Source organism: Plectropomus leopardus, chromosome 22, assembly GCF_026936395.1.
Source record: "Plectropomus leopardus strain MGB_pleo_1.0 chromosome 22, ASM2693639v1, whole genome shotgun sequence".
In the NCBI taxonomy this organism is placed as follows: domain Eukaryota; kingdom Metazoa; phylum Chordata; class Actinopteri; order Perciformes; family Serranidae; genus Plectropomus; species Plectropomus leopardus.
Window position 1 is genome coordinate 15,065,201 of NC_142197.1, and position 27,290 is coordinate 15,092,490.

Consider the following 27,290-nt stretch of genomic DNA (forward strand, 5'->3'; position numbering starts at 1 on the left):
TTGTGATGGTGTGGTTTAAGGGCTTTCTGTGAGCATGACAAGCTCTCCTGAGCCCATTTTGCAGTATTAAGTTTTGAAATCACATTTCCATGCAATGCTTTGGCAAAAAAAAAAAATCTGCTTCCTCTCTTCCCTAGACAACCTTTTGGAGATCAAAACTGCATCTCTTGGCACAGAATAATAGATATGTTTTTCAATTGTAGCTATACTAATGGCTTAGAGTCCAAAATCTCCTGACAATCCCCCGCGAGTACAAGAGGATTTTCTGTCTGACTGATTGACTGGATCCATGCCGTGGTCAGGGCTTTTAGAGGGTTGTACTGTAGAGCTTATTCCTCATACCTTTAGTCAATTATTGATGTGCTATATGATGTGAGTGAGATGTTTCTTTCACAAGGTGAAGGTGTGTGTGCGTGTGTGTGTGTGTGTGTGTGTAGGCAGCCTTTACGGGGCTAAGGTTTCACGTACTGAATGATGGTTTCATTGTGGATGCATGTTTGTTGCTTTTTATTGGATATTTCAAGTTATACGTTTTCAGCTTGTACATAGAGTTATCTACTGTGTTTTACACAGCCATATGTTAGGGCTGAGCCATTGTGGCCAGAATTTCAATCTCTATTATTCTGATCAATACTGAGATCAATACTCATTATTCACAAAATATTTTATTGCAATTTTACATTTAAAAAAACAGAGCACCACTTTTACTGTACTGTACATTCCTAATAATTGACACATTTTTGCATAAAAAAAAGGCTGGTCCTCATTCACAGTGCATCTTCCACAAATAAATAAAACTGCACCCAAACATTTAACCCAGAGTTAAATCAACAGAGCACCACTCTCACTTTCACACCCTGCTACATTTCTGCTAATTAACACATCTTTGCATCAAAATAAGACTCAAAATAGGGTTCTTTTTCACCTGAATTCAGTGCATGGATATGTATCACATTTTCCAGGCCTGTGAAAGTCATGGAATTAGTTAAAATCATTGAACATTTTGGAAAAGTCATGGAAATTTGATGTGAACAATGAAATAGTGAACTTCCATGCAAAACCTTCCATGTAATATACTAATATCTAATATACATCAGTGTGCTATATTTTATTTACCATGTGAAGAAGAAAATGTGAAGAGAAGTTTAATCTCATGTGTTCTGGGCAAAAATCTGGGCAAGTGGGGCAAGGAAAAAAATGTATATTGAAAATTTTGTCCATGAAAATGTGTGAGAACCGTGGAGCCAAACCTGGAACATGTGTTTTCCACATAAACGTGTATACAAAATCCAGCTGTTCCATGTTAAAAATCAGTGTTTCTTCAACACTTGTTGGTGACCTGATGTCAGGAGGAGCTGCTGTTAACATTAGCTGAGCTTGTTTCTGGGTGCCCAGGTTGTGTTCAGATTAGGATCCTCTCATCATTCATCAGTTTTTTACCATGATCCTAGTTATACGCAGAGGTCCGAAGCAATCAGACCCAGTAATTAAAATGCTAAATAAAGCAGTTTCACGTTGAAAATCGTCTGACACTATTTGGTTGACACAGACATCTGGAGAGATTCAGGGTGACTGTAAACCAAGCTGCCGCTAACATTTACTTAGCTTGTTACTCTGATAACATAAGGTCCAGGTCTCCAATAACTAAAATATTTCATCTGGTTAAAAGATGTATTAAGAAATGATAAAGATCTAAACAATGACAACAACATGACTTGAAACAATAAGAAATGTTTTAAAGTCCAGCCATCCAGACGACAGCTGGCAGTTATGGAAAACTCAAGGACCCAACCAAAGAGTCCCGAGATAGATCCTAGTGGTCACAAAATAATAAGAAAGGGGGAAAAAAATGCTTTTTTGATGCTTTTTATGTGGAAATGCTTGATGTTTTTACCTCTTTGGGCCTCTAAAAGTCCTTCAGATTAAATTATCCAAGAGGGGAAAATCACTTTTTGGTTTAACTGCTTATTGCTGTGTTCACGTTCGGGCCATAACCTGTGATCAGGAAACACAAGTAGCCATCTAGAAGGGGCTGTAACCAAAAAGAGGTTGGAAGCCATTGCCTCAGGAAAACAATAAATGATTGACTAGTCGTGTGACAGCCTGTAAGAGGTGTCCTTTCCCCTTATCATTTAAAATCAGATGGTGAAGGCACAAACATCCATACACTCAAATTGCCATTCTGATTCAAAACCATATAGTACACACACACAGTAAACCACTGTGTCTACTTCTATGCGGTTTATTGATTCAATTACTTGATAGTGCATCTGTTCTGGATTTTACAATAAAACACTTTCATTGACATTCAAAGCATGTCATTGATCGCAGATGTCTTCACAATGCTAAACCTTGGTATACTTTAAATGCACACATAGAGCAGATAGATAAGCAGTAAACCACATAGGTAAGACATATAGGCATGGCAGTAATGTGTAGATAGCACTGTGTCATTCACATAATAACCACATAAACACACACATAGACTGCAGAGATACAAATCAGAAACCTCTTTTCATGAAGCAATGAATCAAATCAATGCACAGCTCTGAAACAAAGTGTGTCCTCGAGAGTGCCTCTGAGTCCATCTCTCAAATGTCTGTCCAACTGTGTTATCCTCTTCTACACAAACGGCAAATACCTTTGTGTCCATTGAAGGTTCAAGTCTTCCCTTCCGCTTCGCCAATAAAAGAGTTGCCTCTTATAGTCTCTCCCTATTTTAGAGTGTCAGTCTGGCAATTTTCATTTCTCCATTTCCTTGCGTCTCAGCCCATTTTCCTTTCAAGGCGGGTGCCCGCCTCTGTCGCATGGCAAAAAGCTGGCATCAAAGTGATCCAGTCTAATCACACATCAGGGAAATCATGCTCTTGCTGGATGTTTCACAGTGTTTTTACTTTGCTCCCTCTCATTCTTTTCCCTCCTCAAGAAGACAGGGAGTTTAGGAGTAGTTATTGATGCAGAAAGTTTTAAGGAAATCAATGAGGTTTCTTTCTGTCTGTCTGTCTTTTCATCTCACCACATTTACGCAAACAGAATCTCACAAGTTTAATTACAATTATTACATATTTTGTATGGATGATGTGGTCAGAATCCTCTACATTATGTGTTATTTTATATCATGGTGTAGTGGACTGCCTTGGCGTAGTCTTTTCATTTTCCCTCGGAAAAACTCCACAGCTGAACTTAAACTGTATTAGTGAAGGGCATGTCAAGAGAGACTGTTTTATGAACCCAGAGAATTTAAAAGAGGGTTCTTTATTTACTTTGTTGAGACTCCCCAGTGGACATCTGCAAACAGATTCTGCTTTCAAGTCACAAAAAGTGTCAGTCTTTGACATGTTCCAGCTCAAGATGCCATGAGAGATGGATGTTTTTGGGCGTCTCATCTAGTTCACAACAGGATGTTAAGACATCCAAATGCATCAGAGATGCAAGAACAGTTGTCCATCACCTTTCTTTGACACAGGGACTTAAGTTGGTATAGAGGACTGGAGACACATTTCTACCAAGAATTTGAGAAGGGCCAACAAGATTAAATGATTAAATGATGATCTCCTTCCCTCTCCCTCCCCTCTCATCAGCGCGTAAAGTTCGCTACCCCGCCTCCAATTCGCGACCCAAAATCCATAAGATAAAACTTATGCCCTCAGCTCTGAGCTTCTTTCTACTTTCCCTTTCACCGCGGCGCTTCTTGTGTATTCTCGTCTGCACTTTTTTTTCTTCTTCAATTTTATAAGAGGAGCCGCAACCACTCATCAGAGCTTTGCTGAACTTTAACTTTTTCTGACCCTTTTCCTTTTAAATTTCTTTAACGCTTTTCTTTATATCAGTTTTTGGTCAGCAAAGACATTTTTGTATTTTATTTTAAGTAAACTCAACATAATAATTTGAAGTGACTTCTTTTGGCCAAATGGAACTCCTTTGAATTATTTCTGCAAGTTTTAATTGAAAAGGACACTTTTCCTGGTTTTAAAGGCTGCATTATGTAATTTTCAGAATTTACCAGACGTTCAAGCTGTTCTATCATCAGCTTTTACCTTTACCCACTCAGTTATTATATCCATAATCCTTGAGATTATTTATCAAAAATCTCATTGTGAAATTATTTTATGAACGCACCAATGGGCAGCCCTATTAAAGTAATATTAATATCCAAGGATTTGATTAAAAAAAATTATATTTGATTTTCTCCATTATGCCCAGTCCTACTACATGTACTGCCCCATAAAGCTCCCACAGTAGAAATGATAGTGCCAGTTCTCCACCGGTGGACTAATTTTTATCATCGCATGCTATATACTGTCATATCGCCAAGCCCTATAACCTAATAATGGAAACATTACAGATTCACTTTCCCCAGACAGACGCTTTAATCCAGTCGTCAGTTTCAAACAGGTGTTCTATGTTTGTAGGTATTGATGTATAATGGCACCTTTAGGGTGTGTTCAAGTGACTGCAAAAGTCATTTGCGTGTGTTTGTATGTGTTTATAAGGGTAATCTGTGTGTGTACTTGAATGTGTGAGTGTATGTTATCTGACGTGCTGAAGCATCCCGTCTTACCGGTTGGTCTGAGCAGCACCCGTGCCATGTTTGTTCAGCTAATTAGAATGTCCACCAGCGACTTCTTGTGCATTGGCGTTTGAGTGTGTTTGCCTGGTTGTGTGTTGTATTTAATTGGAATATCCACCAGTGCACATTTGTGTGTCTGTGTATGTTGTTTCTAATTGGAATATCCTCTGGAGTGTGTGGCAGCTGGCTGGCTCACAGAGAGAGCAGAAGAGAGGGAGGAGAGAGACGAGTGAAAGGAATAAACAGGTAATGATGTGACTCGCTGATGGAGCTTTAATGAGGAGAGCTCTACCAAGGGCATAGGTTTGCTTTCCGAATGGGCGGTTGGGGATGGGGCTTCAATGAAGTTAGTTGGAGGTTAAATGAAAACATGACTCATATGATGATTAACTTTGTCATTTAGTGGCCATCATGCCTTGCTTCATCATTTGTCAGTAGTGTCAGTAACCCAAATATAGATATCAAATCAATTGTTTTCATATGTGTTCGACCGATACTTCACTATACAATCACACAGCTACTGATGATCACTGTGTTAGAAATCGTAAATTAACATAGTATTCATTCTGATGTAAAATTGATGGTGTAGTGCCTTCCTGTTGCATGTTATTTGGATTTTGTGTACGCAAGACATGCCCAGTTGTATACTAGATTAGAAAGAATTTTGTGAGTATGAGACAGGAGCTTACAAGATATAGTTAACTCCCAAAGTGCATTGTCTCTTTAGATTGCCCAGTGGTGGATTGGGTGGCAGATGGCAGGGTTGGCTGATATATTAAAACTCTGCAACCAGAAAATGTGAGCCCAACAATAGCCGATTGCCAATATATTCATGCTGGTTGCACGCAATGGCCCAAAAAGGAAAACAACTAGTGCTGTAGTCAGTCAAGATAGCCAGTATATTCGTCCCATCGCCCAACACTAGCAGACAGTCAAAATAACCGTTGGATAAAGTAAATAGGAATAACAGTGAGTGATGATAAGCTAAAGTTAAGTGTGGGAGCCAGTGCTGAGTTCAGAACCACCTAAACCGAGCCCAAGTCATGACCAAGACCAGCAGATAATGAGACAGAGATAAGACCAAGACTTTGATAGGTATAGTCCAAGTCAAGACCAAGACCAAGGCTGTTCAAGACCGAGTCAAGACTGAGACTAGAGCAGTGCAAGTTCCACACTGTAGGACAAACTAAGGATAAATGTGGAGCATGCAGGCAATCCTGCATGCTCCACAATCCTTGATAAAATAATCAAAAGGCATTACAGAGGTGAATTTTATTCAACAAGATTTTCCTTTTTTTCCTTTAAGCAAATACAGCAAATACAAAAAACAAAACAAAACACGGGGGGTCAAAATCAGTTTAGCCATCTTTTTACCAAACTTTTATTTTGCACAGGCAGACTAGAGGTGTCCTCGCAGTTGGGTTCTTGACGGGTCTCGAAATAAAATCTTGAGCCCTATTTATCTGTGACAGTGACAACACAGAGGAAAAAATGTTCAAGGCCACGAAGAGACCTCCAAAAACTTGCCTTGGGACTAAGACCAATATCGAGTACGTCAACACCAGCAGAAGCTCAAATATATAATTTGCTGTTGAAAAAATATTTAACATGAAATATTTGATAATATTAATTTCAGGGCACCCAGGAGCTCACCTTGTAGAGCATGCCCCCCTTGCACAAAGGCAATGTCATCGCCACAGCTGTGTGCAACTAGAATCACTCTCTTTGTCTCAGTGTGTCACTACACCCTAAAGAAAGGGCAAGTCGATACACGTTGGTGTATTTTTAATGTTTCTAGCCCTATGAATCAAAGGCCTTTTATGCTTTTCTAACCATCCTGAGTGCCTGGACCTGGATCTTTTCCACCACAGTTTTTTTGGTTATAAGTTCCTCTTTTTTTGTAGTACTGTGATCGCTTTTGTTCTGGTGTTCACAGACAGCTGATGTTGTCTGTTCCTAGTGATGAATCAGTGTCTTGTTCAGGGTTATTTCACCAGTGCAGTTCTCCTTAGAGTTGTGGCATGTGATGTCATCACACACAACTCCAGTTTACCTCTCCAGGGGGGTCGTGTCTTTAGGGTGTACCAGCAGAGATCTGAAGGTGTAACATGGTTTGTGCTCAGTGCAGCGTGGAGAGGTTGAAAGCTTGTGAGCTGACCTTCAGTTAAGGTCAAGACTGAACTTTGATGCTCAACTTTTTATTTAGCCTTTGAGGAGTTGATATGGCATCTACTCATCTCTCCAGTGGTCAAGTTTGTACAAACTGTAAAAGCCTGCATGGACTGGCCGAAGGGCTGTTTCCAGGCGATATAGTGAGATCATCAGATCCCCAAAATTGTTGATAGTCTTTGTTTAAAAGGAGAGTTCAATGATGGAGGAAAAGAAGGATTTTGATCAATCAGTGCTGAGAGGGACATTGGTAAAAGTCCAAAGTTCTTCCTAAACTCAGATCCTTAGGGATTTTTTAAGTGATGGGTTATTTTTATATGAAGAGATTTTCACCAGTGTGTTGTATATCAGGTGAGCTGGTGGTGAAGACATTTTGCAAAATCAGGCTTCAGTGTCCAATCAGGATGATTTCTGTTGATCTAGCGTAGTTTTCCAAAATAACATGTAACGAATATTAGCTACCCAATAGTAATATTAAAAGTTAGACAATGCCACTCCCCCTGGTTGCCTTGGTCTCTGCCAAAAGGCTTATGAATTCTCTGAGGTTTATTACTATGAACAATATTGGAACACATTGAAACAAATAAACAAATTTTGGTTAAAAAAAATCATTTTAATGGTGTTGATTCGGCCTGCCGGGGACAAAGATAGTGCTCTCCATTTTTGATAATCTTTCTTGACTGACTTAAAGAAGGCAGTAAAATTCAGGTCCAAGAGTTATTATGTAATTGTGGAATACTGACCCCTAAGTAAGTGATATATTCAGATGTTAACCCCATGCCAAAGTTTTGAAAAGAAACAGTCTTGGCTATGGTATTTATAAGAAGCATCTCACTTTTGTAAAGCTTTAACCCTTTGCAACCCTTGCACGTTGGCTTGATTTTGTTTTTTCAAAAATGAGAAGAAGGAAATTGAGCAACAAAAAATTAACCCAAAAATTAGCAAGAAATTATAAAAACGTATCAGAAAATTACTTGAACATTAGTAAAAAAAAAAAAAAATAATAATAATAAGTTTTAAAAAAGTAACAAGGAAATGACATGGAAATGTGCTTAAAAATAATACATCTGCAACATAATTTTAAATATGTAATTATGATTATTATAAAAATAGTTTTTCTCTAGTTTTTTTCTTTTCCCCTAGACAATTGTCCATAGGTTCCTGAAAATAATGTTATAAATCTGTTTATTTCTCTCATTTCTCATCAAGTTGCTCCAAAGAAATTGCAACATTTTGCTCAAGGTTCAAAGGTTTAAATATGTGTGAAGGCAAGAAAAGTGACATTGCTCCAGGTTACTTTTTAGCCATAAATTTGTCCAAAGCGGTTAAGTATATTGAAAGCATGATAGAGATCTCGGTGGTTTAAGAATATAGAGCAGGAGATCATCCACATATAAGGACAGTTTGTATTCTTCTTCAGCCCTAAACACTTGTGAGATCATCACAGTCATCGGTCAAGTTAGATGAAGCTTATTGAGTCTGTTAGAAGGTACAGCCTGTGCTCATGCAATAAAGGATATAATGCATCGTCCTTTACCTAATGAAATCCAACATTTCTGTCATAGCTTTTAGGTTGAATGAATATATATATATATATATATATATATATATTCTGCAACATGTAGGCATAATAGTCTTGTTAGACCCTCTCAGTACATTTAAAATTACTTCATGTGGTACATCTTCTGACAAATGGAGACTTGAGATTCTGCCACATTCTCATTTTCCATCCTCACCCACTCACTGTCACTTGCTTCTCGTCCCCTCTCGTGTACTTAAATGTGTTCAGTCCACAGCCTCCTCTCGTATGCTCCCATTCTCCCCGTCTTAACACCCCTCCTCTCATTCCTCCATTGCTCACGTCATGTCCCTCACACTCCTCTCCTCTGAATGCTCAGCATGGCTCTGAGTCACAGCGGGCAGAGAAAGAGAGCAAGAGAAATACAAAGAGAGAGAGAGACGAGAATTGAAAGGGAAAGTTGCAGCGAGAGATGGGGACATGCAGGGAAGACAGTGAGAAGCGGAATAAGAATGTGAGAGAGAAATCAAAAAATGAGCGAGAGGGAGATTCTTAACCATCACCAACAAGGGAAGTATTGTTTTGAAATAGGTCATGCTATCATGCAGAGGCTGTCGGCTCCAAACAGCTTCTGCCGCACCCTGCAGAAATAGGAAAGGTTGTGTGTGTGTGTGTGTGGTGTGTGGACATGTGAATGTGTGCTTCTCTCTGCCTCTCTCTAGCCCTAACCACAGGGTACATCCTCTCTCCAGCTCTCTCTCTCTGTGTCTGCCTCATCAGTCCTTTTTCCTGACACTACGGGCAGAAGACAATCTTTCTTTTTTTGTCTTTTCTCTTTATCTATACCTCTCTTCTTTCTTTCTCCCCATGTGCCACCTCTCCTGTTCTCCAGATGTCTTAAATATGGTCAGCTTGTTATCTCCTGCTTCCAACAGAGGAAGAATCAACCACCCTGCTGCTACCCACAAACCCACTCACTGTGCTTTATGCCTGAGTGTGTGTGTGTCTTTTTATTGTGTGTTTTTGGGATTGTGTCATTATGTGTGCACCAGTTGCTTGCACAGATTTAAATTTTTTAGTGATATTTTAGTGATTTAAAAAAACATTTTTTAGCTAGTTATGCTTGCATACCCATGTAGGGGAGAAAAGGAGATGACAGGAGAGAGATCATGCACCTTTTAAATCTCTGATTTGCAGGCACAAGCCTGGCTGTTCTCAAGGCATGACCTTCATTTTTTAAAAATGGGGTAACTCCCTTCTTACTTAAGATTTTGAATGCAGGATTTTTATTTGTAACAAAGTATTTTTGTACTGTTATGACTGCTGTTTTCCTGCTTTTACTTAAGTAAAATACCTGAAGTTTATACTTCTATGGAAATCCGTGTTTTTGTCCAACCTTTGATAGGCTTGTGTATTGTTTGTTTGACAAAATGACAGTGAGCTATGTAAACAGTTCGTCATTGCAAATGGCAAGAGGTATTGTAAAACCAACACTTTGGCAAAAAAAATGAGTGCGTGTTTTAAAAACATCAATTTGGATTTAATACAACATATGCAATACAACTATGCATGCATTTACATAGCATTTTATGAATCACCCTGACCTAAGAATACCTGGAAGTGTAATGAGAGAATGGTTTGCATGTATGTGACTCCAGTGAGTCTGTGTCAGTGCGAGTGTAAGGCAGATTGATTTTTATGGTCAGCGCATATCAAGGTGTGTGCATCCATAACGGATGCACATTGGTTGCATTTGACTCAGTGAGCATCTTATTTGAGAAAAGGCAGCCATACTTTGGATGGCATGTTGAAAAGTTTCTGATGTTGTTTGCATGTAAAGGTGGGGTCGGTCTTTTTTTCTACAGTACAGCAGCTGGCAAACAGACTGAATTCTTCAGTGTCGTAAAGGAAGGACAGACCTGCATGTTCTGAACAGTATGAATCCGCAGGTTCAGTAGCTGAAGCTGCTATTCATACAGACGTATGCACTTTGTCTCTCAAGGCCTCCCCATTCACATTATCTCTCTGACACATTCCCCATCCCTCTCATACGCACACCCACACAGTCATTCACACACACTGCTGTCTAACCTGAGACCAGAGCAGGACCCAAGTGTCCTGAACTCAAAATAGCCCTTTTTACGCAGTGAAGAATGGCAAACGGCCTCACTTTGGGTAACATTTCTCATTTTTTGTCTCTCAGTGATTGCATTTGGTCCTCAGGAGTACATTAAGAACACACATCCACGGTACACACAAATCCATCCCTGCTCCTCACAGCACTCACACATACACACACATTGTCGTGGCTCACTGTCATCAGAGAGATTTATGGCTGTGACTGTGGTCCCGGTGGAGATCCGGTGACCGCCCAGATCCTTACAGGGAGTAACCGTCGGTAATCAATCTACACTAATCTGAAGAGGTTGGAAGAGACAGAGGAGGAGAGAAACAGAGTGAAGTGGCACGATGAGAGAGAAGGGGCTGTGAGAGGGTGGCAACGACAATGTAAACAAATAAAAAAAGACAGGATGAAAGAAGGGAGAGGAGTAAGAGGGAAAGAAAATAAGGTAGCAAGAGTGAACATACAAGACAAAACTGCAGCAAAGAAAGAATGAATCAGAGTGTGGGAGTGCAGAGTGAGTGCAACGTCAACCGCTACTAGCAAACAGAAAGAGTCAAAGAAGGGGGAGATTTACAAAACCATCCAACGCTAAAGATGGAGGCAGCGAGGCAAGCTAATATTTGAGAGAGAGAGAGATGAATGTAGATCAAAGATGAGGTAGACTGAGACTGAAACATAGAGAGACAAAGATGGAAAGAAAGTGGAATGAAGAGGAGGGGGGGAGCAGAGCAATGCCTGAATCGTTTAAGAATCGGACAGATGGCCAAAGCTCTGGGGTCATGAGCAGTTAAACTGCACAACTGACTCTCTCTGTCACACACACATAATGCACACAGCTGTCCCAAACACGATGCTACAGGAGCGCCTTGGGCAGGTCGCGCTGCAGGGTTTATTGTAACACTCGATTTATTTCCATTTGTGCTTTGACTGGCCAGTGGATGATTCAGCTGCAGCTTGTGTCAGACCCTATAAAATCTATAAAACTAGATACGTTTACACATTTGCATGAACATCGATTGCCTTCACTGTGTTTTTTTGAAGCAGTCCACATTACCATGATATCTACGATGTTCCCGTAAGAGTAAAACACTGGGGTTTCTTAATAATATGCAAAATCCTCTCGAGCTAATTGGTTGAATGGTTATAAAAGTTCTTAATTGGTGGGGATCAATAGGTTGTAGTCTGCGCAGACAGTCAATAAAGATTTATGCATCCTGAAGGGGCAAATTGCTCGGAATTAGGCAAATCAGGTTGTGTGCATTCTCCCAGGCAGAGTACCGCTCCCGAAGCAGGAAAGATGTGATCATCTTTTAAAAATTCACCATCATTCTTTCAATTTAATCATTTTGCAGAAAGTTAGATAAAATTTCAAGCTGTTAAAAATTATGTACAGATTGGCTGGATTTGCGTTTGCAGTAATTATGGTGATCACATGATTGATGGAGCGACTGTACAACGCCCCTTATTACAGTTTACAAGTACACAGTTTCCAATGCAGTCCTGATCCCCCCCCCAATACAGTTTAACATCCACTCACACACGAACCCATCTAATCCATAGACTGTATATAAAGATGGACGAAGCGCCTCCACCTACTCCCTCTATGCTTAAGTGAGTCTAAATATCCCTGATATGGGAACTGCCATCTTGCATTGGTGAAGTAATTTGGAGTCATTTGGAGTATGGGCAGGGGCGATATCCGCAGTGGGGTAAGTTCCCGCCAAAACACCTGTCTGACCAAGTCACAAACAGCCCCATTAAATGTGGGAGCATGGATTGGCTGTCACAGCTGTCAATCATGGCATAAAATCTCCTTTTTTGTAGAATTGAGCAACTCATTAAAACCAAACTGATCATAAAAACAATCACTTGAACAAACATCAGGGTGATGAGAAGCAACATTAGTGATAGAAACCATCTTTGGGAAAAATAACTTGGCGTGTACTTTGAGTTTTTAGTTTGGCCTATGTCCCATTCACTAAAATGAAGGGGCAGGCTTTATGACCTTTACTGCATTCAGACAATACTGACCAATGTTCCCACCCTCTGCTAGATTTAGACATCATGTTGTCTTTATTCTGACAGAATTTACCAATCCTTGAGGTGATTATCTGTAACAGGCTGTGTGTGGCAAAAAAATACCCTTTAATTCATTTTTGAAGGAATTGCTTTTGCAGTCTTTTGCAGGGTTCTGGTGGGATTTGGTCGTTTGGTGGAAAATGAGGAGAGACAGACAGCAAGTGTCAGATCCTGACATCAAGCAGTGAAATGTTGAAGGATAAGAAGGGACGCCCAAGGGGGACCTCACACAGAGACGCTGGCAGTCACACTCACACACCACGTATGCATGCACACACACATGCTTTACGTTCTCAAACACATACATTTAAGTACACCAACATGCACACACACTGAGCTCAGGGGAGCGATAGAGACAGGCAAGGAACTGTATAAATCCAAAGTTCTGCACAAAATTCCCCTTCAAGGCCCAAAGCAACAGTCATCTCCATCAACCTTACATCTCTGTAACACTAAAAAAACAAACATCACACGTACTATTGTTTATTCTGTTTGTCATTTTACACCTCCACTGCAGCTGTCATTGCTTCATTCCTGCATATGTCAGACTGTAGAGACAGCATGACAAAGCAAAAAATATAAAAAATAGATGATACAAGGCTTCAATACAGACACAGTAACTGATTAAGTTGTGTAGACAGTGTTTTTGTCGTGTCTATTAACTTTTTACGATATTCCATTTTTAAAGCTGATTTGTGTCTATTAGCAGAACAAACTGTTAAGTATAAAGAGCAATGGCACAATAATTAAAAAAAAAATAATGATGTATTAATTAACTAAGACGGAGATAATTTAGGCAAAATTAAAAACATTGGAAAAATTGATAAATGGAACCATTGTAGATGCCCCAATTTAATTAGTGCCGTGCTGCTCACACTGCAGATCCCAGGAGAAATCCAAAGTTTGTTGCCTTTCAAGCTGTTGCTGTACAGATGCCATAACCTGGCATCCAGTTGCTGGCAATGACAAGGAAATACTTGGCTAGCCGGTCTTGGAGCTCTGTCAGACTCAAAGTGTCGGCAAGCACTCGGGTCTGAATCAGGAACAAAAAGTCTGGTCAAGAAAGAGTTATACCAAAAGAGCTTCCAAATGAATTAGACTTTCATGTTGCTGGGGTATTTTAATGTCCCTCATTAAGTGTTGTGAGTCCAATGTTTTGTAGTAACAAAATGAAACATATAAAAGTTTGTGAAAACTTTTGTTTCATTTTATATGTGTACTAATACTGAGATTGCAAACAGTATTTGTGTCTATCAGAGTAGCATCAATGTGTGTGTGTGTGTGTGTGTGTGTGTGTGAGTTTGTGCGTGCAGACATGCGTGCAGACATGCGTGCATGTGTGTAATGTGATTCAAATGACCACCACTCTCATTTGAGTACCATTGTCAAATAAGACTGATACACTTAGAAGGGCTGTTTTGTTTGTGTTTTTGTTGTCTCATTACTAAAATGCAACTGCAGTGAGTGTGTCATTTTCACTATCCTCATTCATATTTTACAATCCTACAAATTATCTCCAGTTGCAAAATAAGCCCAAAAACGTAGAATTCAGAATTCAGTGTATCGAGAGAGATGATGTACTGTCTTGTCTTGTCGCTTTGGTGTGAACTGGCAGGTTTTTTGAATGTTGCAAAATGGGCGCATTGCAGGTAGTTGCATGTTTCAACTCGTCTTGTGTCAGATCTTTGGTCTCAACTGGGCTTAAATTCAAGCACAAGCAATGGAAGATTAACTGCCATGCAATCTCCAGTCAAGGAGAAATTAACCAATGCTGATATGCGTGTCATAGTTGCCTTCACAATAACGTTGCATGTTTCAATTACCATGACTAAATCTTTTTTTTCTCCACAATTAGCAATTATCAGCATGGCACTGTGACTACACACACGAATTATTTCTCTGAAAACCAATTTCTGAATCATCAAGGAAACCATCAAGGCAACAATATGCTGAAAGAGACTTTGTAAGGTGAGGGGGACTGCTGACATTTCCTTCACCGGAAGGTGGATTAGGGTTGAATGATAGGAGTTAGAGGACTCTTCTGAACAAAAACATAATTAAGAGAGGTGGAGAAATATGAGTGTTCTCTTAAATAAAGCCACCAAATAAAGGTCATGATTTTATTACCTTGATTTCTTTTTCTTTTATTCGTTTCATTAGAATTACAAAAGAGAGTAGGGACTATGTAGTGTGACTCTGTAGTATTGCCGGAAAAGGGTTTTGTATAATTTCCAGCCCAATTTCTGTCAAGACTGCATTACATCAGCTGCAGAAATAAGAACATTTAACATCCATGATAGGAGAGCAGACACACAGATACCCCCGTTTTACATGATTATAGTGTGACAGGTTTTTTTTTTTTCCCCCGCTTTGGAAACTTGGGACGCAGTCAGCTGAATGATGATGCTCCATGTTAGTCCTTGCTGGGCATTTTAATTGGCTGGAGCTGTGCACAGTGGGGCCACAGTCATGTCAGTTAGGAGAGAGCAAGCTATTCACAACAGGGCCACCCTCACAGTATGCATTACTAAGAAACCTTTATGCTCAACTCAAAATTTGTTTGACTTTAGACTGCTGGCCGAACCTCACACAGATCTGCAAGTCAATAAGGGCTACACTAACAAGCTGTGGCAGCGCAAACACAGATGTAACATTACTTTATGAAATACCCTGCACGCTCTTTTATGACACACATCCAGACCTTAGACCAGTATGGATTAGATGGCGGGAGAAAAATGTCTCTAAGTGCTGTTTTGTAGAAGATAATGAGGCACTTGTGGACAACAGTGGCCACGCTTGGGCCCAATTAAGCCGCACTGACACAAAGTTAAAATATCACGGCACAGAATCCTGTGTCAGAGCTTTTTTTAAAGAGTATTTCATCACAGCACCTTGGTGAAAAAATGTGTGTGATGGATGTGTGGAGAAATGCGACTTGGGAGATTTAACAAGCACTGAGTAAAAGGCATATAGAGAAGGAGAGACTAAAAAGCTACAAAAGTAACTTTTTATGCATAAGGATTGAAGAAAAAACATCTACCCCCCTCACCTTTAATCATTTTTTTTTCTTTTTTAGTAGAGTGGGCTTCTAAATGATACCCCTCTTAACTGTGGCAGTTGGCGCTGTGAATTGAACACTTACAATGATTGGTGTAACTTTTATCTAGTTGTTTCTTTCTGCTGTGGCCATGAACTCCTGCTTTTTCAGGAGACACAAAAATTATGAACATTTCTCCTCACTACCAATTTTAAGTGTGCTCTGTTTTTAAAGTTTATACACTTCCCTCTGTGATGTCCTTTATCAAGATAAAACTGATAGTTGATGCTTCTTTATTACAAAGGATTAAAAAGGAAAGTCCTAATTAATCACTATCATGATACTCAGTTGTGAGTTCTCTCCTACAGATAATGTTTTTGGAAATAGTTATTTGATGCATTTCTTTTTTAAAATTGTGGAACAAAAAAGGTGGCTTATCTTATTTCAGTATTTTCGAGGAAAGCCACTGGGACATAATGAAATTTAACAGCTGGTGGTGCTTAATTCAAAGACTTCCGGTTTTAGAAGTCTGATGTCCTTTATAAATCCACACTGCTAAGCAGCTTATGACTGTGGAGATCTATGAGTGGTGATACATTTTACTGCCTACAAAGTTATTCAGCGGACAAGTAACAAGGAAATAAAAAACAGACTAAATAAAACTGGACTGAGCTGGTTCCCAACTTCTACAGCCACGGAGTCCAGATTTGTATGAGTCATTAGTTTAATGTCCATAGATAAATTACCAAACATTTTATTTTTTAGTTTACAAAATGTATATAACACGTTGGCTAAAAACACAAAGAGATAAAACATTGCAATAATAAGCCGAAATGGCACTTTTGGATGGCGGCCCACCACTAAGGAATGGCTGTTTTAGACTCTCTGCTCCCTAAAACATCTTCAGTGTCATTAAGATTTGCTATTGATAAATGGCACAAATTTGTGAGTTACAGCTCAACGGATTTGAATTTTGCACAGAAAAATTATTATTAGCATTCATTTTTTTCCCAGCACTTTGAGCAAATCCACTGTTCCTAGAGATTCAATTAAAGTGAATTGACTTTGCTGCAAAATTCCACCTGGTATGTAAAATATAAAATACATATGGTTTGGGAATATACATATTATGTCAGAACACTGTGTTAGTAAAGATCCAAATTACAACCCTTGAATATGGGCTAGTAATTATACCACAGTTGATTTTTTTTTTCCTCTTTTCCTCAAAAATGTGTTTTTCATCTGTCCCCTAAAATGTCTGACATTTTCAACACTGACTTGTATCTGTGCAAAGTTTGACTCTAGAGCGGTGTTTTCACATTTCTCTACCAAAGGGGGCGATGTCTGTGCACCTTTTCTGCTAGTCCCAGTTTTGATGCCCAACAGAGTCCTCATCTGACTAAAGGTCAAACGTGTATTGTTGAATCTCTCTGATGTTTCCTCTAATACTAATACTAGCAAACATAATGCACACTGTTCTTTCACCAGTCAATCTGAGATGAGCAGCGCCGAAAAAAACAGAAAGAAAAAACAGCAGCAGTGGTGTGCAGGGGTGGAAGCCAGATCTACAGTACTAATAATCTACAAGTTTTGGGGTGAAAGAAAAAAGGTCCAAAGTTATCATTTATTTTCCCACTGTTTTTTAAACTGCTCTATTAAAAAACAATTTGATCATCAGAAAACTAGAACAAACATGATTATAATCCCTCACATACAGTAAGATCTGGTCTGGTCATGCTCCCATTTTTTAAATAAGTAAATAATTATAAAATCGCCTCACCCTCCCATGGCTCAGGTGATTAAAATGATGAGTAGTCTCATGGTGTGAGTGGACAGAAACAGGAGGTGCCTATTAGACACACACACACACACACACACACACACACACACACACACACACACACAGGAGGTTCTTACACTAAATGGCAGTGTAAAGTTAGCGTAAGAGCCTCGGGCTGCCTGTAAAGTCACTTTGATAATTTGAAGGTTCGGTGAGAACAGACATCCATCAAGGACATCTAAACTCACCATCAACATGTGCAGACTGCAGCATGTTAAATGAAGCTGAGATGGAGAGAGAAAAAAGAATAATGGAGAAGACAGTAGACAAACAGAGAAAGGAAGTTGGTGAAGCAAAATGATAAAATCAGAAAGAGTTTTCAAAGACAAAGTGGAAGATGTGGAGAGGGATATTAAAAAGGACAGGAAGACATTTCAGAGTGAGATACAAGATAGTTTGGAGTGCAGTGTGGAGTGCCAACCACTCATTAGAGATAGTAAGGGCAGAGATGTGGGGATGATAAGAATGGAGAGATGCAAGACGTCGTTGGAAATGAAAGATGTCATGCACAATGCTCTCTCACCCCTCTATTTTCTTATTCCCAGTGTCTTTTTATTCTCTGACCGTTGACTGACTCGGAACATGAAACAAAGCAGCCAGCAGTCATTTATTTCAAATGAGAGCTGGGAGACAAAAGGAGAGTGGAGTGGCGTCTGGCGAGACATCTCCGTGAGAGAGCAGCACAGAGTTGAACATGAGTTCATCTTAAAGCAAATGCACAGCGAGTCAGTGCGAGTGTCCAAATGAAAGGCACATGTTCTTTTGCTATGGCACAATCACTTTCGTCCATCCTTTTTTTTTTACAATCATTTCTAATTTGTGAGAATATGGTTTTATCAGTGTCTGTGTCTGTCACTAGCTACTCTCAGGGACATCAGTACAAAGACTATGTGTAAAAGGAGGTCTCAAAGGTTGCAGGGATTTCTAGTGTTGTGCTGCTTGTTAGCTGGCGGTCGTCCGTTGAGAATGAGCCTCGCCTAGAGAAATTATGGTTCCAGTCTTTGGGGTGCTGTGTTCCAATGATACAGAGGAGGCTGGTCACGCCTTGCTATTACAGAGGTAGCAGTTTAGTGCTAACTCGGCTTTGTTCTGCTTTGCTTGAAAAATTAGCTGGCAAACTTTGTATCTGCTGAAGGAGCCAGCTTGTTTAATCTGTTCTGCAATTTAGAAGATTTCAGTGTGTCCATACGTGTCCTGAGAGCTGGGAGCTGGCAGCTCCTGCTAGGAGATGACTCTCCTCTGAGGAGGTCTCAGGAGAAAGAAAGAGAAGAGCAGAAAGATTCTTCCTTTGTTGACTGGGTGACATTGCAGGTTCAAATGCTGCAAGCCCCTTTTACATTGCCTCCTCTTGGCAGGAATCCCATGCCATCATTCTGCCTGGCTGTTCAGAGTTGTCACACATTTAGGCCGGCATCAGAGGTAGTAACAGTGCCGAAATGACCTCTGTATCAACGGGACAGCCAGCCTGATGGGATGATGTGTGGCATGATGTTTTTACAAAGAGTTATGTGTGTGTGACCCACAGCAGGAGATTTAAAAAGCAGGAGCAGCTTATCCTCTGAGCAGAGGATGAGACCAGCCACCATATAACAGCAATGGCTAATAGCTGCTATTGCCAAGTTAATGCCATTGTTATTGTTTAAAAAGTGCGGCTGACACTGTCACACTTGAGGCAGATGCCGTTGTGTTAAATGCCATGTCTTTTTTGATTTCCCAATGCCAGTATGCTATCTAAAATCTCACATTGGAGCTCAATTATGTCGCCGTGTTTTGGTTCTGTGTAAAACTGTAAAGGTGGCATGAAGGAGGGACTTCATAGCAGGTCTTGTAGTGCAATGTCTGTGTAAATAGGGCCACAATTACCAATGGTGAATGAAGAGTAGTCCAGGTGTGGAAAACATCAACATCCATCAACTCTTTAATGAACAATTAAATGCTACAGGTGGTTTTGATTTAAAGCTTTCTCAATAATACTACACTGTGCACAGCAACTGCCAAACAGGCAGCAGTCACTTGGCAACACACAACAAAAACCTAGTTGCCTGGTTAAACACAGTGTAATTTGTGGCAGTGTTAATTCGAACATGCGTGAGCTTCTGTGTAAGTATCCCATGGGGGAAACTTTTCATTGTATCACAGACAACATGCCCATGGCAAAGAGTACTGCAAGACTTTGTTCCGCAGTTCAGTCACTGTCCTTCTGCACTGCTTTGTCATCCCCATCTCCCTTTTTCTTGTCAACTTCCACTTCATTTCAATCGACGATTGTTCTCCAGAACCTTTTTTTTTTAATCCTCGTTGTCTGCCCGCTTCCTTTCTTACTTCCTCCTGTTTATTCTGTATCCCACTTAACCATAATGTCTTTCATATTCACACCATCTGTCTCTCCCTCTTCTTCTCTTTCTGCGTCTGTCTGTCTGCCCCTTTCTCTGCTGTTGGCTATGTCGACCAAGTTGCTGGCCAGAGCTCTTTGATTTCACCAGCCTTTTTCTCGCTCTGTGGTACATATGAAAGGAGTTGCAATAATCAGAGAGGCAGTGTAATGACTTAGAGTTTTTAGTTTCTTATTTCATCAAGCATGGGAAGACAGGATGTGTGTGTGTGTGTGTGTGTGTGTGTGTGTGTGTGTGTGTGTGTGTGTGTGTGTGTGTGTGTGTGTGTGTGTGTGTTTGTGTGGACAGTTCTGCATGAAACTGATTCTGGTTTTCTGACAACATGCTTGTCTGTACATCCACATACATGACACTGCTTCAAGTGCGTTTTGCTGCACCATCATTTTTTCTTCTTTTTTTAAAAGCTGTGAATAAACTACATCATAACATAATGTCTTTTTTTGGCTGTAGATGCTCTTCAAAGCAAAGAAGTGCTGGTGAAAAGTGCAAAACACCCTGTTATTTAGAGATGATTAGGGGCCCCCATATACAACAAATGCTTTAGGTCTTAACTTTATGTGTTAATGTTATGTTGCCTCTCCGTTCTGTGTATATTAGCGAGTGCAAATTGCAGTGTCTGCACAAGATAGGCCTAATTAGTTAATTGGCTTCTGTGTTCATATGCTGTGCTCTCTATTTCACGGTGTCATTTAAAGTACAGCCAAGCCAGCCCAGAATAGCTTTCAATGTTAGCTGTCATGCCTCAGCTATCTACTGCAGAGAGAGGACAGCACTCTCCACACTTAACTCATTGATGGGTGGCCTGACGATCAAGCTGCCGGTCTCAAAGAATCAGCCATGTCTCCTGGGTCTTTACAGCTATTCAGCATTAACCACTTATATTAAACCACGTTGTTCACTGCCAGAACAGATGATGTTCATATTGCCCTCGAGAATATGTGTTGACTTCACGCCTATAGGTCCTGCTTTCTCTGAGCGGCCTCATCTACAAATCTAACCTCTTACCCTTTCGTCTCTGCTGTGGATAAAAACATCAGCAGGCTGTGAATTTGAAACCTGACTAAGAAATGTAGTAAATGACTGAATAACTATAGCATAGCCTATGTGCTGGAGTAATTAGGAAATACATTGTGGGAGAACACATAGTTTCATCAAGAGGTTTGTCCAAGCAGCAAGCTCTGGGGCTGAAAAATGAAGCCAATGTCCAAGTGTCAGAAATCTGAAATCTGCAGATCCTCCAATGACTTGAGGCTGGCTCCATCAGTGAGTCGGTCCCCATAGACCCCCATTTTAAAATGTTCAACTCTACAGCAGATATAAACATTTTTTACAGCCTGGTACAAGAACAGGTTTGGTCTTTAAAGGTCATCTCTATTATTGACAATTGCACCGGGTGACTTTTTATATATCTTAACTGTTTAATATTAATGTTTTAGGTGTGCGCTGTCTGTTAACAGTGAGTGTAGGCTCAGCTGTCGTTATTTCAGTGTGTTTTCAGCTCATTAAATTAACTTGTAACATCTAGACTAAAAAGTCTTGTTTAGCATTGGGTTGTACTAAAAGATCCTTTAAAGGCTCATTTATACTCCCATTACATTCAAAAATAGATCAGTCTTATTCAAAGATCTCTGAGGGTACTGCTCTGTTTCGTCAGTTTCCCTAAACTCTCAGAAAATTTGCAAAAATACAGATGAAATGAACACAAAAGTCTCCGTTTGTATTCAACATACGGAGTTGAATGTTCTGTTTTTCCCATAATTTTTTCTTTAAATGTTTTTTTAGCCTGTTTTTGCAAGAAGAAATTAGCATTAACATTATCACAGTCAACCATAGCTGTACATGCACTGTGCTAACCAAGCTAGTAACTAGCATTAGAGTCAAATGAAACATGTTATCCAAATATGTTCACATCTAGCTCCAAAAATTCCTGATGGTGACAGCTAAATTGGGTGATGTCACGGTGGCTACATCCATTTTATACAGTCTACGGATTCATCAGACACACTCCACCTACACACTCTGGTCAGATACAGACTTTTCCCCTCCAGAGGTCTCCAGAAAATATGCTAGTGATATGAATGGCAGAAATCCATGTTTGAGTTTTTTCAATGTTCTATTTAGTGTCAAACAATAACATAGGTTATGATTGTTTTCGGGAATCCTAATCATGTTGAACAAAATGTACCAGGAATACTCCATATCTAAATTTAATAACATTATCTAATGAGGAACTGAACAGTCAAAGAGTTAAAACAGATGTGAGCACTTTTGAATCATGCACCTCACTGACACCTGAATACATCCCTTCCTCCTCTGTCCGAGCACGAACCTGACGTTCAGCTCACCGCCGTGTGCTACTGTTGCCCTGGCAACCCTCCAAAACAGCCACCTGTTTGTGAGTTGTGTGGGATCATCGGAGCGACTCCGACTCTCTGGAGTAGACCTACATTTAAAAATAACTGCGGTCCACTGGGTCTGAGGGGGACCAATAATCTATGGTCATTTTGATGGTTCATTTGATGTAACCTGAACATTATTTTTGTACAAATATGCTCAATATGAGATAAGGATTCCTGAAAAAATAAATACAGTTATCAGAGGGTTTGGGGCTATCGGCAGTTCTATATGATGGAAATTATCACTGTAATAAGGTCTGGGCTGAACAACAGTGTGCCTATCCTTTATGCACTAATTGGAAAATAACAAGGTGTCCCGTAGCCAAAAATCCTTAGATGGGCTGTTTTCTCATATATGCTAAATGAAATGAGTGCCCCAGAGAGGACAATAAAAATGCTCCTGCATTATCAGCACAGCACTGCTAAGTCGACTCGAGCCATTCTCCTCACTGACTTTGACCAACACTTTAGCAAAAGCATCACTTTCTTTAGCCTTAGGACTGAAAGTAAGCTCAACACTAAACCAAGTATTTGTCCACATAATCTAGTGTACATTCTTCTTCTTTTTCTTTTTTTCTTGTTATCCTGTCCCTTTTTTTCTCCCCAGGTGTTAAAATCTTTCTGAATCTCTTTCTATCACGGACCGGAGAGCCTCCGTCTGTAAATGTTTTAAACCTTAAGGGAACACATTGTGAGCAGCCATCTGTAGCTAATCGTCTACTTTCTGAGTGTGACTTTTGGGATAACGGCGCGCTCTTCCGATACATTTTTAGCAGATATCAGCTGTAGACTGCAAGGTGGAGGATAGTTTCAGTCTTCGGTGCATCCATGTATGTGTCTTTGTGTAAATAACAGCTGGAAGCCCCGACTTTGGACCAAAGGCTAGTTGTAATGGAAGCGGCTATCAGTCGCCTTGCTGCTGTTTTGATAAGAGCAAGTTCACAGCTTAAGGGAATCTTTCTTTTCCTGTCATGTATTCCGTCCCTTTTTCTGTAGGTTATCCCATTTTCACTCTTTTCTTAAACAACTCTCTTTGGATCTTTTTTTCCCACTATCTCAGTTTCTCTCCCCCACTGAAAACATTCTCCATCTGTTCCTCTCTGATACAGCCACTCACTGATCCCTGTATCAGTACAATTCAATTGAGTGCAATTTGTTGGCAGGAAATGTGAGGAAGAAACAACATGGCAAAGTACAAATGAATGCACAAATTCTCTCTTGCATCTCCCTCTCGTGATCTTTTACTTCCTCTTGCTTAATTGGTGATCCATCTCAAACAACTACAAAATTCTGTCCTGTGTAGGTGCAGCGTTCTGCGTGCATGTGTGTGCAATTGTGTGTGATCTTGTGGTTGAGGTGAAGTCAGCAGTGGAGTGTAAACTGCTATCTGAGCCTGCAGGGGAGCCACGGGCAGAGTGCTTTACCCCATAGCCAACGCACTCATCCAAGTCATCTACTGGGGGGAAAAAGTTAAAATGTATGCGTAATTACCACTTAAAGTTTATACATACTGTGTGTAGAAATTCAGGTAGGTCTGTATACTGACAAATACAGAATGCAACATGCCTATATACCTGTTTGTGTGTTAAGACTTGGGTATAGTTGCCAGGTTAAGGTCATGGCGAGTAGAGTTGGGCTGGTGTGAAAATATTCAAACCTGTTTTATTTCAGGTCAAACACCAGACCGGTCTGCTTTACTGAATTTTACCAGGTGTCCCACTTAATTCAGCTGTCGCTCCTCAGTGGAACATACAGACACTGTGCCACAACACAAAACCAGCATCTGACTGTCACGTAGAAATGCAGTACACCATTAAATATGCACTTCTGTCACATCATGTAAACAAACCCAGTAGCTATCATCTACATACTTGAGACACAACCACTTTAAAGGTGGGTGGGTAGATCAAATTGCTATCTTCCTAGAGTTTTCATGTTACTTTTGCATCTTAGAAAACATATTTTCTATTGTGATATTTACAGGAAATGACATACTGTATAGCCAACAACAAGTAACATTATCCTAGCTTGTTTGAAGCGATGCTCATTTAGCTTAGGAGAAACTTTCAGCTCCCCCATTATCTCCCTCCAGTCAGGTGACACTCTATTTAGGTTTTTGTAGTGAAAGTAGGTTTCATAAAAATAATTCTTCATTTGAATGTCATGAAGCAGACGATCCTTGTCCACTGTGGTGCTTTCAAAGGTAGCAACAGGTTTAAATAGATCCATGAATCTATTTACAAACATAATATATTCATCAAGTTGTCATATTGCTCACTGTTAATGCAATTAGATTTATATTTAGCGCTGTGATGAAGGCTTTTTAAAAAATTGCCAAACACGTCGTTATGACAAATATCGGGGTCAACTAGTTTACATAAAAAAAACGATTTAGGCTCGTATACTGACCATACCAGGAAAACTGGAAATCGGCCCACATCTAATAGTGAGTCTTTAATAGGAATCGTTCACTTGAGAACAGGTTCCAAATTGCCTGATCCAATGGAAATGTATGCCTCTAGGCTTATTAATTCCTTTATCAATACCAGCATGTTTTTCTGACAGTTGCTCATGGCAAAACAGTGACTTTATACTCATGCAGCTGCATTGCTGTAAACTTGTAGCAACAAGGAGGTATGGCAGAGGAGAGGAAACAGTTCAAATGGTTCAAAGCGTGGCTTCATGGCATGAAGAAACGTGACAATAATTGCTTGTAATGTCTCTAAACACCAGCAGTATTCTGAAACATCTTTCTATTTGACACGATGCAAAATTCACTGCTTCCAAACTGAGCAGCATGTCCTTTACAAAGGGTAAATATCCTGTTATAATAACATGGTTTAGCAGTTTTTTCTTTGTTGAAGAACACGATTTAAGAGTGGACCTTCTTCACACCTGAGTCACATGCATGCCTTTTATCCTACTGCATATCTACACTGTGTTCAGACTTACAGATAATTTAGCAGTTTCATTGATGCTGGCCACCTGTAAAGCCCTACTTTTTTTCCACACAGAAAATTAATCAGCAATGAAGGAATCAATTTAGTATCATACTGATGAGCAGAATTGAGAATGGCATTTCTATCAATTTAATCTTCTCAATTCCTGTCCTTTGTGTTAGGGACCTAGGAATGCATAATCCATATAAGTATACAAGTACAAATGTGTATGTGCCCACCATCACACAGTCAGCTGATAATCTAAGGACCAAGAAGTGTGATTCAGGTATTTTCGTCTATTTAAAGTATCAGTTAATTAGATTTAGTGTATCTTTGTTGAAAACTTGAATCACATTTTCCAGTGAGTTCTCTTTTGAGGTCAGAGTCAAGAGGTCTGGTCAGGTTTTATTGAGAAATTAGACACCTTTCACTAAAGGATGTGTCACGGCGGACATGATTTTCAAGTAGTCCTTACTTAATTTTGGGAACATAATAGTCTGGTTAAACACAATCATACCAGAGCAGCTCATGGCTGTTTCTTCTGATTGAGAATCCTGAGGCCACATCCTTTTTAATTTTTAATTTTTTAATGTCCATTCCTAATTTTCATTTTATTATAATTGGCTGAATGCGTTCTAGAGGCATATTTACACCATTTACTGCTTACAATACATTCTGAATGAAGTTACCAAATTAAAAGGATTAAAATTAAGCACATGTTGTTCCAACTTCACCCACTGAGTGCCTCCATTTCAGTTTTATTTAGTCCCAGGAGTGCATGCTCTTTTCACAGTTGCAGTTATCAAGTTGGATAATGTACGTATGTTACAGGTCGGCAGTATGGCCATGGTAACGGTAGATATCACTATTCAGTAATTGTTCTGTAATTCAGTTAAGAAAAGGATCAAAGCAACTGTACTGTGCATAAAATTAAATATAGTCTTCTTTTATTTGAAACCTCTAGAGATAAAATATTAATAAATTAAATTAAAAAAAAAAACCCAAATGCCTCACATGAGATAGACTGGGCTTAAAAGCAAAAGACTTTAAAAAAAAAGTATGAACTAAAATTCTTTAAAAATAGAAGTGTCAAGGTTCCCAAGAACAATAATTTCAAGTGTAACAGTTTTTGTATTCACAACTTCATTCTCCTCCATTTTTGCCCAAATTATGTTACCTTGCGAGGCAGCTAGAATGGTGAGATCATGAGATCAAGGGAGAATCACACAAAATCCCACAAGAATACAAAAGAATTACAAGAATATGTGAGAAACCAGCCTCGATTTGCTACATATGCTGTGTTCCCAGCCTGTTCTTATTCCAAAGTCATCAAATACTGCCAAACGTTTAAGTGATTTGGTGCAGGATACTAAGACAAAATACAAAAGGTGATATAATATACCAACAGGCAACGTCAGTTTGTAACACAGCTGGAAGGAACCTGTCATGGCCGTAAGATACACCACTGGACGGTATGCCAAATCTCTACAGGTGAAAACATTTCCACCATCCTAGGGTATATACCGTCATATTAACCAACCTTAATGTATGTACAGAATATATGGTGTGTATACATATGCAGATACCATTTTTAGATTGTATTGTTCATCAATGCTAATGTGAAGTGTATAATTTAAGTTGGATAATCTGTACTTTATGTTACAAATGTACCATTAATGTGTTCTTGTTCATGAATGAAAATGTACTCACAGTGTTGGATCAAACAAGTAAACCTGCACCACCACTGAGATTTTCAGAAAATGTCAGCCTTAAATAAGCACCCACTGCAGTTAACAGTGTGACTTTACTTTCTCTCTGTTCTGCGTTCTCCTTCTTCTTGTCAGGCTGTAGTTACCAGCACTGTCTCAATCAGTGTGTCCGTGCGCTTTTTTGACAATGTAGAGCCGGCCTCTCAGCTCCCTCGCTCTCTTTCTCACTCGATCAGTGTCTCCACGAGTCGTTCTCATCTCCTCACTTGCTCCATCCCATCACCTCCCTCTCTTCCTCCTCTCTCCTCGCCTCTTATTACTTCCCCATCCCAGCCTCGTCCTTCCATTTTCGACTACTCTTTCCCCATAAATCCATCCATCTCACCCCTCCTGCCTCTACATGTCTCCCTCTATACACCGCAGACAGTGCTCACCGGATAAGCTCCATGTCTTGAGAGCTTGTCATCTATGGCAGGTCTCTCCTCCTCCAAACTACTCTGTGAAACTCACTAAG

The 27,290-nt window shown here is 39.8% G+C and overlaps 1 protein-coding gene across 5 annotated transcripts in view; it reads left to right on the top strand.

Annotated features, from left to right (window-relative positions):
- grm8a (glutamate receptor, metabotropic 8a) overlaps positions 1 to 27,290 on the top strand; it is a 320,341-nt gene that overhangs the window by 266,315 nt on the left and 26,736 nt on the right. The gene's annotated exons all lie outside the window — the stretch shown is intronic.